This window comes from Pinus tabuliformis, chromosome 8, assembly GCF_031772625.1.
Source record: "Pinus tabuliformis cultivar Carrire ecotype Pingquan chromosome 8, CPIR1, whole genome shotgun sequence".
Taxonomy (NCBI): domain Eukaryota; kingdom Viridiplantae; phylum Streptophyta; class Pinopsida; order Pinales; family Pinaceae; genus Pinus; species Pinus tabuliformis.
The window spans coordinates 193,988,858-194,002,713 of NC_142294.1; the positions used below are offsets into that span (position 1 = coordinate 193,988,858).

General features: G+C 34.4%; 1 pseudogene; it reads right to left on the bottom strand.

Moving 5' to 3' along the window:
* Window positions 1-12,547, bottom strand: part of LOC149234794 (protein SEH1-like) — an 82,691-nt pseudogene extending 70,144 nt beyond the window's left edge.
* Window positions 12,548-13,856: the final 1,309 nt, after the last annotated feature.

Sequence of the window (13,856 nt, forward strand, 5' to 3'; positions counted from 1 at the left end):
TTTTATTAATTTACCATACCTCTTTTACAAATATGGTATTTGGCCCATAGGATTCAGTTAAATAAAACCTCTTTCTTGAGCCTTCATAAATAGATCGAGGGTTATGGACTAAATATAAAAAGAGGTTTTATTTATTTACGATACTTCTAGTTTATTTATATTTTTATTTATTTACCATACCTTTTGAGTAAGTATAAAAAGACGTTTTAATTATTTACCATACCTCCACTTTACTTATATTTTTATTTGTTTACATCCTTACATGTATATAAGGTGACTTATGGAGTAAATATAAAAAATGTTTTATTTATTTACCATACCTCTCATTTATTTATATTTTTATTAATTTACCATACCTCTTTTATAAATGTGGTATTTGGCCCATAAGATTCACTTAAATAAAACCTATTCTTGAAAATGGGTTAATGGATTCACTTAAATAAAACCTATTCTTGAAAATGGGCTAATGGAAGGTTGTAAGTCCTAATTTCAAGGGCTAAATTTACCTTTTTTACCCTCTCCCTTAAAATAAGGTGGGCTATTTGAGGTCATTTGTAAAAATGTACTATGATACAAAATATTCGCCCACTAAAAAATTAAAACCCCTTAATTTCGCCAAAGGGCGAACATTCGCCCCTAAAATTATCCTTGGGTATCTGTCAACTAAAGCTACCAATGGCACTTGGGAGAAACAATGTTTATTAGTAAGTTGTTGTGAAGATGAGCAAACATTGGATTTCAAATAAAATTGTTGTCTCCAAGAATGTTGTGAAAGTACTTGTGAAAAGTTTTGTGATTGGGGCATTTGACTCAGGGGTGTCTTTTAACAAATATTACATTAGCATCTCTGTGAAAAGGTGCTTGGGTGAACATTTCATTTATATACATTATTTTTTTGCAAAAAAATTGAAATATTGATTGAGATATCTCTTGAAATCCACAAATAATTCATCATCTTAAATGAGTACTAATTGTTATTTTCAATCAAATTTGTTATTTGTATTTTGAATATATTTTCTCTTTAAAAAATATTTATTTTCAATAAATATTGTCATTTGTTAGATTATGATAGTATAATTTGTTTTTCTACCTTCATTAAAAGAATATTTGACTTATTATAAAACTAACAGTGTAAACAAACATAAAACGGGGTTCTACTTAATAACATTCCACCACTCATTCCACACCTCCTCGGACGTCTTGACATTTTTATCATTAAAGTTAAAGTTATAGTTATTTTTATCATTATAGTTAAAGTGATTTTTTTTTTATTTATCATTTTCAATATTTCCTCTCTTATTATACTTTATCATATGGGTTGATCGGATGGTCAATTGGAATGAGGTCATTCTAGATCTGGCCATCCAGTTTCGTTTGTCCCAATAAATATATATAAATTAGTTGTAATATATTTTGTAGAATTAGATAGCAAAACTAAAACCTTATTTATCGGAATTCCGTGCATTACATTGGTCTATATTATTATTTATTATAATGTCAATACAATTTCTCTCGCAATTAGAGTCCTAGGGTGTGGCTACCCCATAAAGTCTTGCAAGTTCCATGATGTTCCAACCTGCCCTCTCTGTTATTTAGCACGTGTCATTTTTTTACTAATCATTTGTAATGTTGGATGTGTGATGTGTTTCACTTATGTTGGAGAGGATTTAGCACTTCTACTTTCACTTTGTAACTTTTTCAGATGTACGGCAAAAATGTCTAACCACACCACTATAGTAAATGATTTAATATTGTTCGATTTAATATTGTTCAATGTATTTTGAATGTTGACTGTGTCTATAGAAAAAAACCAAAAACCAAAGGCACAAGAAGCTTGTGGTGGGCTTTCACATGCAAATCATTTAGTTGCAAATTGGAACTACATGCTAATGAATTTGAACTGGTGCCATGTTGTATTGATCATGTAACAAATTCTGTAGGCTTAAATCAATATTAAGTCACTTTGTTTGAACAAGAGAGGGCAAGAGGACATAAAACTTAATACACAAGTGGAACTCATCTGAACTTAAGAGTGAGACTGGAAATTTGAATGTGAGAGTGAGACTGGAAATTTGAACTTGAGAGTGAGATGGGAAATCATACTAGGAGGTATGGTATATTTGAATGCTTGTATACCATGTACTTTGTAGCGTCTCATCATAAATACATTTTTATTAACCGTGAGGTCAACATTGTTCCTTTTGACAAATGCTACTTTAAATTCTCTTTGCAGTTGGGATATAGATAATATAAATTGTGTTTTCTTGGTACCTTGAAGATGAATCAATATCTAACCTAAATATATGTATACAATTAGAATTCCAATTTTTTCTATAGCATTAAATCTAACATGATTTAGGTCGGTGACTATCCTGAAGACAATTATTGTGGTCTTTTTTAATGTTTTTGTTATGATGATTGATTTTTATAAATAGTTCTATTGTTGCAGTAAGAATATTACCATACGATTTACAGCCAACAATAAATCATTTTTAATCTTCTTGTTTATAATCATTAAGTATTATACATAATTGCCCACGGGGCTTTGGATTGACGGTGAATGGGTGCGTTGTTAAGGCACTCCTTGCGATAGGTCACTGGTTCAATTCCCTGTGGGTACTTAGTTTAGTCTTAACCTAGAAAAAAAAAAAGTATTATACATAATCTTTTTTTCTGCCATTATGCAATAGAATTATTACCATAAAATAATAAAGACCAGAAATATTTGTTATAATTTTGGTTTCTTTATTTCTACTCACTGTTTACAAAGAAAATACATGGCAATAGTATGGTTCTTTTGTTGTTTAGCAAGAAAATTTATGGCAATAGAATTCTATTTTTCTCATAAGGAATTTTATGGTAATAGAATGCTACTTCGGTTTGTCTTAGAGACCTATAGACATTTGTCCAAGACCTTGTTTTTATATTTGGAGAATTTATAGTAAACGTTTTTGTGAACTTCCTTATTATGGTCTATGTTTGTTAGACATTTTTTTAATTGAAAATCCATCAAATATGTAGTGAGAAAATAGAATTGCATGAGAATTTCAGAAGAAAAAAATGCAATGTTACCCTTCCCACTGGAAGACCATCTCTATGTTTCCAAAAAAAAATAGCCATTCTGAAAATTCAATTCTTGTATCTACAAAACTAGGAGAGCCACTATAATCACCTTTGTTCCCACTAGAAGACTATCTCCATATATGCTCTCAAGTAGCAACTATTGCTAGGTTGAATGGCTTATTTTCTTCTTGCAAATTTAATTACGTAATGATGACATTCTATAAGGAGGAAATGGAAGCTAATATGATTTCATGTTGCATACTCCTTCCATCATACTGAATCACTCACTCGGCCTCAGACAAAACTTGTTTCCAATGATGTGGAGCAATAAAGGCACATAAAAAATTCGATGCAAGTGACTCAAACGTAAGCAACAACCATATAAATGTAAATCATGCTTTAGAAATTTATTACATGTGATAGGTAGAGCTTGTGGGTATGTATAGACAATTGGTTGAATAATAATTGAAATAATTATTGTGATTCTTACACCTCGATAGCCATCAAAATTCTGAAACAATTTACACTACTCGACGAAAATGAAAGAAGATTGGTAACCTTACAGAGATTTCTCTGTTTAAAACTTAATCCCTTTTAAATATGTTCAAATGGAGCCACATCTATTAGCCAGTATATAAACTTGGATGTTCAAGTGAAGCCACATCTATTAGCGGAATTCTTTTAAAGAAAATTTTGTGAAAAAACTTAAAGATTGATAGCGTAGATCTGAGTATGATTATGTTTCAACGTATATATTCATGAAAACAAATTAAAGAAAAAATTGTGCAAATCTTTAGATATTCATATTATAGATCTAAGCATGGCTATGTTTTAAAGTATATATTCATGCAAAATTCTTTTAAAGAAAATTTTGAAGGTTTGTAAAAATTAATAATAAATTTACTTTGTAAGTCAGTCCTGTATACTCGTAGTCTCATATAAAGATTTAATTTAAATTACTGTAGATCGGTATCTAAAGATTGATCAGAAGGATTTTAGGTAACAATTTTTTTTAGCTTGAGCTTAATTAGACTGTAGATACAGACTTTCTCAACATTCAGTCATAAAATCAATGAATGACTCTGAAAATCTAATCATGAATATGTTAAATTATGGTGAATTTACAGAAGAGGCAGCTACACTTATGGAGTCTGAAGAAGAATTATCAGGGAAGCTGGATATATAGCAGGTCGATCTCTTACAGTTTCGCAACATTTTTGGAAACTTCAATGGTTTCTCCATAGTTTTCCACATCCCTGCACTTTATGATCATCACGATAGATTGCACAGGTATATGATATGAATTAGTTTATGAATTTAAGGTTTCTCAGACAATTTATAGTGAAAGAAAGGGTTTCATAATGTTTTAATGGGCGTTGTAGTATGATAGCATAGACTACAAGCTTCGAAGCACATTGAATGTGGTGGAAGCCTACTTTGCCATAGAGAGTGTGAAGAGTTCGGTGTTCGCTTACTTTGTATCGGGCATTTTTTTGCAGGAGGAGGACTCGCAATCTTGGTGATGGTGAAATTATGGACGAGAAGTGTTGGACCAATCTTGAATTTTCTCATGAAAGGAAGGAAAGTTCATTAACTTTCATATTTTTGTAAATCTAATTAGTTATGTAAATCTAATTTTTCCTAAATTATAGAAAACTCATGGTCAAATTCTTGGTGCGTTTGTGTAGTTGTGGCCTCCATTGGAAAAGACTCGAGAAAGTTGCATCGACCCTCTCAAATGACAGGGGCTTCAATCTAGTAGTCTGAAGGGTGATATTCATGTTGGGTATTTTTAATGGAGAAAATACCAAAAACCAAACAAACATTAACACCACAGAGGCAATGCTCTGTTTCCACTGTTCAGGATCTTTTGCAGAGAACCTATTTAAAGAAAATTAACTCAGAACACACTCCATTACACAGTCACAACACATTTCTATTAATTTAAAACTGAAAGACTGATACAAATTCCATCCTCTGTGCAAAGAGGGATTCAAAAATAAAACTCTGCTGCTCTCACAGATTTTCCAGTGCTGTGGATATTACAAAAACAATTTCTTGCTGCTCCTATGTTTTACAATGACAAACAAACATTACATGCCTCCCCTGTTCCATTTTCGGCACTGCTGTGCGTTCAACATTTACCACAAAAATTACATACTCCACTGCTGTGAAAATTACATAATCTTCTGTTTTACAATGGGGGCCAAAAACAGTTACTTCACCTCTTTCATATCTCGCACTGCTGTGCGATTACAAAAATTTTGCTCCACCGAGCGCAGCCACCACATAACACCATTACATAAAAAGATTGTGCGCAGGCACAATATACATCACCAAAAAAAACGCGCTTCACTATATACTGCCGCAGCCACAATACACTACAACAAAAAACATAACATGACTTTTTTTTTCTCGCAGGCACAACTAAATAAAGACTACAGCACGCTTTAGAATGTGTTGTGCCATCTTCTTTACTACGTCTACCCCACACTGCTGTGTCTACACTTGCACTGCTTCTGCACTTTTCAAAGACAAAATACTCTGTCTTTTCTGGAACAATTACACTGTCCCCACTTACAAATTTACACTGCTGTGTGTAAATATTTCTTTACATTCACTGTTGTTGCATATGTTGCATTTCAATTCAATGAACAACACATTCATTACAGTTACATATACTGCTGTAAAGAAAAAAATTTCTTTTACATGTGCTGCTGTCCATTACCTTTCATTTCTTCAACAAAACTTCATGCTGCTGCATTTTCCATATTCACTGTTGTCCATACCCATAACCATAGACTGTCATCCCTGAGTTTTTATTTGCTGCTGCGTTGCCTCTGCAATTTGCACTATGGCTGCCTTTTGTTTCATCATACTGCTGTGCCCATACTCTTGGCACTTCATTCTCAACACAAAAAAAATAACACAGGCTGCTGCCTTTTCTTATGCACCCTTGCTTCACACAATCTTAGTCTTCATTTTTTTCATAATGCACTGTTGTGCAATTCCTTTCGATTTGCTGCTGCCTTTTCTCATGCACTCTTGCTTCACACAATCTTAGTCTTCATTTTTTTTACACAATGCACTACTGTGCAATTCCTTTGGCTTTCTGCTGCCACACACATTCTTATACATCCAGTGTGCATTAAAAATCTGCTGTCCTTGTTTTTCTTTATGCATTTCTTTGCATGTTGCATTGCATACAAAAAAAAAACATTACATTTTTCACTGCTGTGTGAAAAATTTCATTGCATTCTCAGCCACTGGGCATTTATGCTCTGCTGCGTTTTGCCTTCTTCTCATTTTCTTCTCACTGCTTTGCATTTTCATTCCCAATACAAAACATTTCCATCTGCTGTGTATTAAACTCATTCTGCTGTGAGTATATTCTCTCACATTACATAGAAGAAAACTACATTCCACTGTTATGCATTTCAATGCATGTACTCCAAAAAAAAAAATTCAAACTGCTGTTTTATGTTTTGTCCTCCCACTGCTGTGAGGGTCTCCATGCTCTGCATTTTTCTCTTATCTCACTGCTGCTCTTTACATTTCAGCGCTGCCATCTTTTCTTCTTTATGCATTTTTGTGCATATTGCATAAAAACAAAGCAAAAACATTGTTGATTTCATCACTGCTGCATATTACCTTTTAGAGGGATTAACAAAGATTTCATTTGCAACTGTTGCGCTGCAATACATCCTCCATCAACAAATGACTGTTAATACAGTTCAGCAAACAACAAAAAAAAATTCAAGCTCCCCTTTAGTGTATGCTTTATCTTCTTTCAGCAGACTCTTCTCAAAATAAATTTAGATCCACTGGGGAGTTCAAGGGGCTTTCAGATTGCCTTTCCTTCCTTCTCCATACTTGTGTAACTTTCTTCTTTTGCATGGGTCTAGCTTGCATAGGAGCCCATGTTAAGTTACATTCACGTGCCATATGCCCAATGTTATGACACTTGAAACATTCAACATTTTTCATGAATAACATTTCATGATTTCTTCTAAAATTGTTTCTTGGAGATTGTCGTAGACCACAACATCTATCTCCATGAAATGCTCTACAGTCTTTTGCCATATGACCAAAGTTTGAGCAAGCATAACAATAACCATAAAATGAACTTTGGTACCTGGGAGATGGAGGTTTCCTTGATGTACTTCTGAAGCCTTGCTGCCTTGAGATTCTTTGTTGATGACCATTGCCTCTTGCCTCTTTGACATCAGCTACATTTCTTCTTGAAGCTGGTTTTCTGCTTGGAGCAGGATTCCTTCTATTGCTGCCTTCATTTTTCTCCTTGCCTTTGCTGGAACTAGGAGCATCACCATCTCTCTCTGGCTTCTTCACATCTCCTTTGCTTAAAGCATCCTCATGCTTGTTTGAGGGTTCACCTACATACCCAAGTCCTGATTTATCAAATGGAGATCTGTGATAGCTGAGCATGTCATCCAATGCTTGAGAGCTCTTCATGATCTTGTTCATCCCTTCAACCTTTTCCCTGAGGAGGACAATCTCTTCTTCCAATCTTTCACACTCATTATTTTTCTTTGCAAGTTGTTCCTTAGTTTCTTCTTTACTACGAGTGGCTTTAGCTGCTACTACTTTGAAGGAGATAGTATCTGACTTCATTTTGGAGATTTCTGCTTGACTGCTCTCCATTTTCTTTTGAGCTCCTTGTGCCTGCTTCCTGGCTTCTTGTAGTTCGGACTTAAGGGAGGAGACCTCTACCTTGTACTGTCCAATCTCTTCTGCAAGTTTGTTCACTATCTTGTGCCTTTGTTCAAGTTGACTTGACAAGGCGTCTGCCTGCTTCCTTGCACTATTCAGCTGATTTGTCATGGATATGACTTCTTCATGATGTTTCTTCTTGCATTGGTCAAGCTCCTTCTTAAGCTTAGCAAGCTCTTCATCTCTTTCTTTTACTTGAAGCTTGATAAGGTCAAGCTTTTCATTCTCAGCTTCTATGATGGGTTCTTCTTGACTCATTGTCATGGTCAGTGCTCCCTTTGCATGAAGTTCATGCAGTCTGTCCCATATATCTTTTGCTGATGTATATTTTCCTAGATTCTTCTTCACAGAATCAGGGAGTCCATCCAAGATAATCTTTACTGCTTGTGCATCATACTCCATGGATTCTTCATCCATCTTGCTGTCATCAATCACTGACTCCTAGACTTCAATCCCCTCAGACATTAGGAAAGCCCTCATCATTATTTCCCATACATCAAAGTTTCCATCAAACTTTGGGGTTTCAAATAAAATGTATTCTAATGGATTGCCTTCTAGTTTAGTAGAGGGGGCAGACACATTTTTAACAGCCCTGGAGGCTTTCTTCTTTGACCTTGCCATTCTTATCTAGGCTTTAAATACTTGACTGTTTTTTAAGTCACTCACTGTTCCTTTAATAATAACTCAAAAACTTGAGAAATACCTGAATCCCTTTGGCTGAAACTTCACACTGCTGGAGAAGCTTTACTGCTGCTGCAACAAGAGTCTTTCCTTCAGCTTCTTTGACACTTCAAAGAGCTTGAACCTGCTCTATCACCATCAAAGAGCCTGGACTAGCTCTGATACCACTGTTGGGTATTTTTAATGGAGAAAATACCAAAAACCAAACAAACATTAACACCACAGAGGCAATGCTCTGTTTCCATTGTTCAGGATCTTTTGCAGAGAACCTCTTTAAAAAAAATTAACTCAGAACACAGTCCATTACACAGTCACAACACATTTCTATTAATTTAAAACTGAAAGACTGATACAAACTTCATCCTCTGTGCAAAGAGGGATTCAAAAATAAAACTCTGCTGCTCTCACAGATTTTCCACTGCTGTGGATATTACAAAACAATTTCTTGCTGCTCCTATGTTTTACAATGACAAACAAACATTACATGCCTCCCCTGTTCCATTTTCCGCACTGCTGTGCGTTCAACATTTACCACAAAAATTACATACTCCACTGCTGTGAAAATTACATAATCTTCTGTTTTACAATGGGGGCCAAAAACAGTTACATCACCTCTTTCATATCTCGCACTGCTGTGCGATTACAAAAATTTTGCTCCACCGAGCTCAGCCACCACATAACACCATTACATACAAAAAAAATTGTGCACAAGCACAATATACATCACCAAAAAAAACGCACTTCGTTATATACTGCCGCAGCCACAATACACTACAACAAAAAAAACATAACATGACCTTTTTTTTGCTCGCAGGCACAACTAAATAAAGACTACAGCACGCACATTCTAAAGACTCCCTGTCGTAGACTTTTTATGACAACATATATATATATAAAAAACATATAAAAAGAATGTGACGTATATCATATGGGACACAAGCCCATATCCAAAATTAAAGCCTCTACCAAAAACTACGAAAGTCATTAAAGGCATTTAATTCCCTTCTCGGCGGTCAACAGATTTAAGTTTTCACTCCACGCAAACATTGAATTGACGTTGATCGTATGCAGGTGTGCAGCTTCGGACAATCAATGGTGGAGGACGATCAGGCAGATCGGACGGCTCACAAGAATATCGGAAGGCATCATATGACTGAACAATACCTCCCGAGAAACTTACGTTGCGTTACGTCAGTGGTAAACCACGTGTCAGCTCCATATTTTCTCGGAGCTCCTTGCCGGATTATTCCTTCATCGGAAAGCTGGTCCGAGAAGTTCCAGGCGGGTAGCTTAACGTTTTCTGGTGATGTTGCCGCTGCGTTGAAATTACGATTTCAACAATTCATGGTACTAGGACATCATAATAATAATGCATCTTTGTTTAATCCTGTAATTTATTTATATAACTGATACTTCCTGCCATACTCCACTTGTATTTGACTGCCACAGATGCAAAACACCATCACTTCCTGATGTTGCTAATGTCATGCCACCCATATCCCAATCCAATTGCCATACCTCACCATATTTCCCCGATATTAAAGAAACCTTGTCGAGTAAAGGATTTTCATTTGTGTTTGAATCGAGCTCAATGTGCGATAGAGAATCCTTTTCTACTAGCAATGGCTATTAGTTCATATGGCTTGCCAATATTAGGTGGCCATGAAATAGCATATAGTTGGTCTGCATCTTCAGTAGGGGCTACTAACTTTGTAATTGGATGCCAATGCTAATGAACATCTATAAACTCCCATATCTTTGAAGCGTTGAACTGTGGTAGATTTGAATTTTAGACTAAAACATTCAAATTTAAGACTAAAACAAATGTGGGCTATTGAATAGCACTCGCATGGGGCTTCAAACATGAACATTTGCCAAATTTCTCAACCACATTACTTATGTTTTTGAAATTCAAACTGAAGCTGCCATCACTTTATGTTGATGCCTATAATACTAGTGATTCCCACATTACTATTGTCACTTTAGACTTTATTGTTATTGTTGTGCCCCTATTATCCCCATATTGTTATTATTGTGCCCCATAGAAGCCCACTGTTGTTATTGTTGTGCCCTTATATAATTATTGTTATGTTGGCTTTGATTATATTGTGACCCCTTAGACTCCTATATATAGAAAGGAGGTTTTTCGATTTGTATCATCCAAGAATTGTTTATTTGTGTAATGTAAAGGAGGTTTCCCCTTGAAGAGGCTCATGCTTAAGCTATTGATCTATCTGTTCTATCTTTTTTTGAGTTGGTTTCATAACATTTAGTATCAAAGATTTGGATTCTATGGTTTCGATGCTCCAAAGAGGTCATCATGGAATTTTCGCTAAAACTTTTTCTCTATGAAGTTTCAGAATCTAAGAAAAGAACTCATTTGTGTCGTAATCGTTCTGAACCTCGCGCCCAAATTTCAAAGCTTGTCTCCTTATACCTTAAGAGATATGATCTGAGGAAGTTAGGGTTTTGGAGACTCCCGAATTACATTTAACATAGGTGACCTTGGGAAAATAGTCAAAACTTTTTCTCTGAGCAACAGATTGAAATTTCATAAGAATTTACACAAAGAGGATGGAGTGCGATTTTCTTTGTATCCTTTTCAGATTCGAATGTCAAAATAGTGACACGTGACATGTCATACAAGTTCGCTATAATGAACAAATATATAATCAAGTCATATTGGGAGATTGGGCATAACGTTTTTTTGGAGAATCAAATTTTGATCAAACTCGTGGCATTGGAAAGAGGACTCAGAGAAATACCATGGGAAGAAATTTCAGACCTTGGAGATTCGGAATTACAGAGATATAATAGATTCAATATCAAGCTTCTACAAAGCGAAAAAAGGTGTGGAGTCCTTTTAAAATTTTGCAAGAGTTTGGGTTGAAAAATTAGTTTAAAGTTCATAGGGTACAGTGAAGCATAATTATCATTAATTGATGCCCCAAAGAAAGAAAATGGAAACAACTAGTAAGCAACCTAAAATATCTAGCATGACTCATGAGGAAGAGGAAGAAATGAAACATGATATATTAAAATTACGAGAACAAGTGAAACAAATTTTACTCTCACAAAAGGTAGCAGAAGCAAAGATTTTGCACTGAAAAGGGATTTTTGCACCTTGAGAGATTGTTGGAAGTGTTATGTTGACATTGGTGTCAAATTCAATGATGAAAATCATAATATGAATTGTTTGTTAGTATTGGAATTATTGATACATTCAACAATTGAGTGTTGAGTGTGTTTCTTGTTTAATTGGAGTAGACTCTTGGTTGTGGAGCCTTGGTAAGAAGATTGATTGGTGTTGCTACCTAATTAAGGTTAATGATGGAGATTATATATTTGAATGTGCTTTGGCTATAGAATATCAACTCAAGTTCTCTTGCAAACTGCATGGTTGGATAGTCCTCATAAAGACCCTTCTAATTGTATATGGCACCTTGAAAATATCCAAAGGGATCAGGAGTTATGGTAGTTTCAAAGTTGGAAGGGTTCTAACCCCCCTTAGTTCCATAGGTTGATAGAAGGTGGTAGCGAATGGGATGTTTCCCATTAATTTACTAGCATCGCATAAGATTTTAGCATGGATAAACAAGAGTTGCACTTGACAAAACCTGTAGGATGAGAATTTTCTTAATAGTCGATAACTCCGTAGTAGTAAATTACATAAGTTAACAAATAAAAGGTGCCAAACACAAATTTCTCTATCAAGTAATAGACATCAAGTCATTGGAGGTTTAGAAATGGTATAATAGCATGGTAGATAGATCTTGGGAGATAGAAAATCATCCATTAGCATGACGAATAATTTCACACTTGTGAGAGTAGTTGTTGTACCTTGTAAGAACTAATGAGGGGAGTCTCACACGAGACATAGTCCACTAGATGGAGATCTTACCAACATTGAAAATAACATGAATCCATGTTGTGGGGCATTTTCAATTAATAAAAGATTAGCTGAAAAACAACATACCTTGGGCATCCTGTTATTGCAAATTTGACCCCAATTAGACCTTGGATCTTTCTGTGAGTTACTTTCTACCTCCCTTGCTATATGACTTCCTCTCATATTCTCATGATAAAAATCACTCCCTTAAATTTTCATGTTTTCCCTACATTAAATTTGTCATTGTAATAATCATTGTAACTTATAATAATATCACTATTATATTAAATAAAATATTAAAATATTAATTTTGAAGAAACAATTACAATTATTATTATAAGAAGTTAAAATTAAAAATTAAAAGATAAAAATAAAATAAAATAATATAATATAATATAGTAAAAATAAAATTTAATTTACTAATAATTAAAATACAAAATTATTATTAAATTAATTACAAATCATAATTAAAAAATTAAATAAACAAAATACAATTTAAATTATTAAAATAAAGAAGTATTAAATAACATATACATTTAAAAAATTAAAAATTTAAATAAATAAACTCCTAATAAAATATATTTCCCTACTCTTACCTCTCATCACCAATTAAATAAAATGCACATATAATAAAAAGTCAAAACTATAAAAAATGTCAAAAGTGAATAGTGGAAACAAATTCCTTAAATACCCACGTGAGAGCATCTAAAGAACATTAAATCAAAAAACCTTTGAAAAATGAATAAGTCATGTGACCCTTTACTTTAGCCATTGTATGTAAACAAAGTCAAGCCATCTGGCTCATAAAGAAGGATAGACATCGAGCCTTTACCAACCCGATGAACATACCATTATATTTCTTTGATGGACGAGATTTCTTCGGCTTTAACATTCTCACTATTCTCTTTTTGATCGAGCAGTTAAGAAAATGTATTCTAGGTATAAAGATTTAATTACGTTGGAGGTGTTTTCTCTGCGGGGTTGGGGTGATAGAAAGCGGCTATTTTTTTTTTTTTTTGTCTTAGAGACAATCAAAATTTGACACATGCCTCTCTTTCCCTTAGTGATTTGTGGCACAATCGAGTCTTGTCGAGGCGTAACATCCTTGTATACACTCATCACTCACATGTCCCTTCCAAGTAAGAAAATTTTAGGTGTCATATGGCTCTAAGTGCATAACAGTTCAAATGGCCTATTATTCCAAATCAAAATTGTCTTTTCCAAAATGCCCATGCTATTCTGATCTCACGCTGCGAGTAAGCATATCGAATTATAAGCATTCAATTGTTTCGAGGTAATCGATCTAAAAAGAGCACAAAAATGGAGAAAACATTAGTGTTAATGGAGGAAGGCATTCACTGCAATGCATGGAATTACACTGGAAAAAAATTGTGGGGGACCATGTAGACAGTTCTGTCCACATCTTCTACTCTCACAAGGTCGAAGATTCACAGTTTACTTGCACCTCTAGGTGGAAGGCGCACACTAGTAG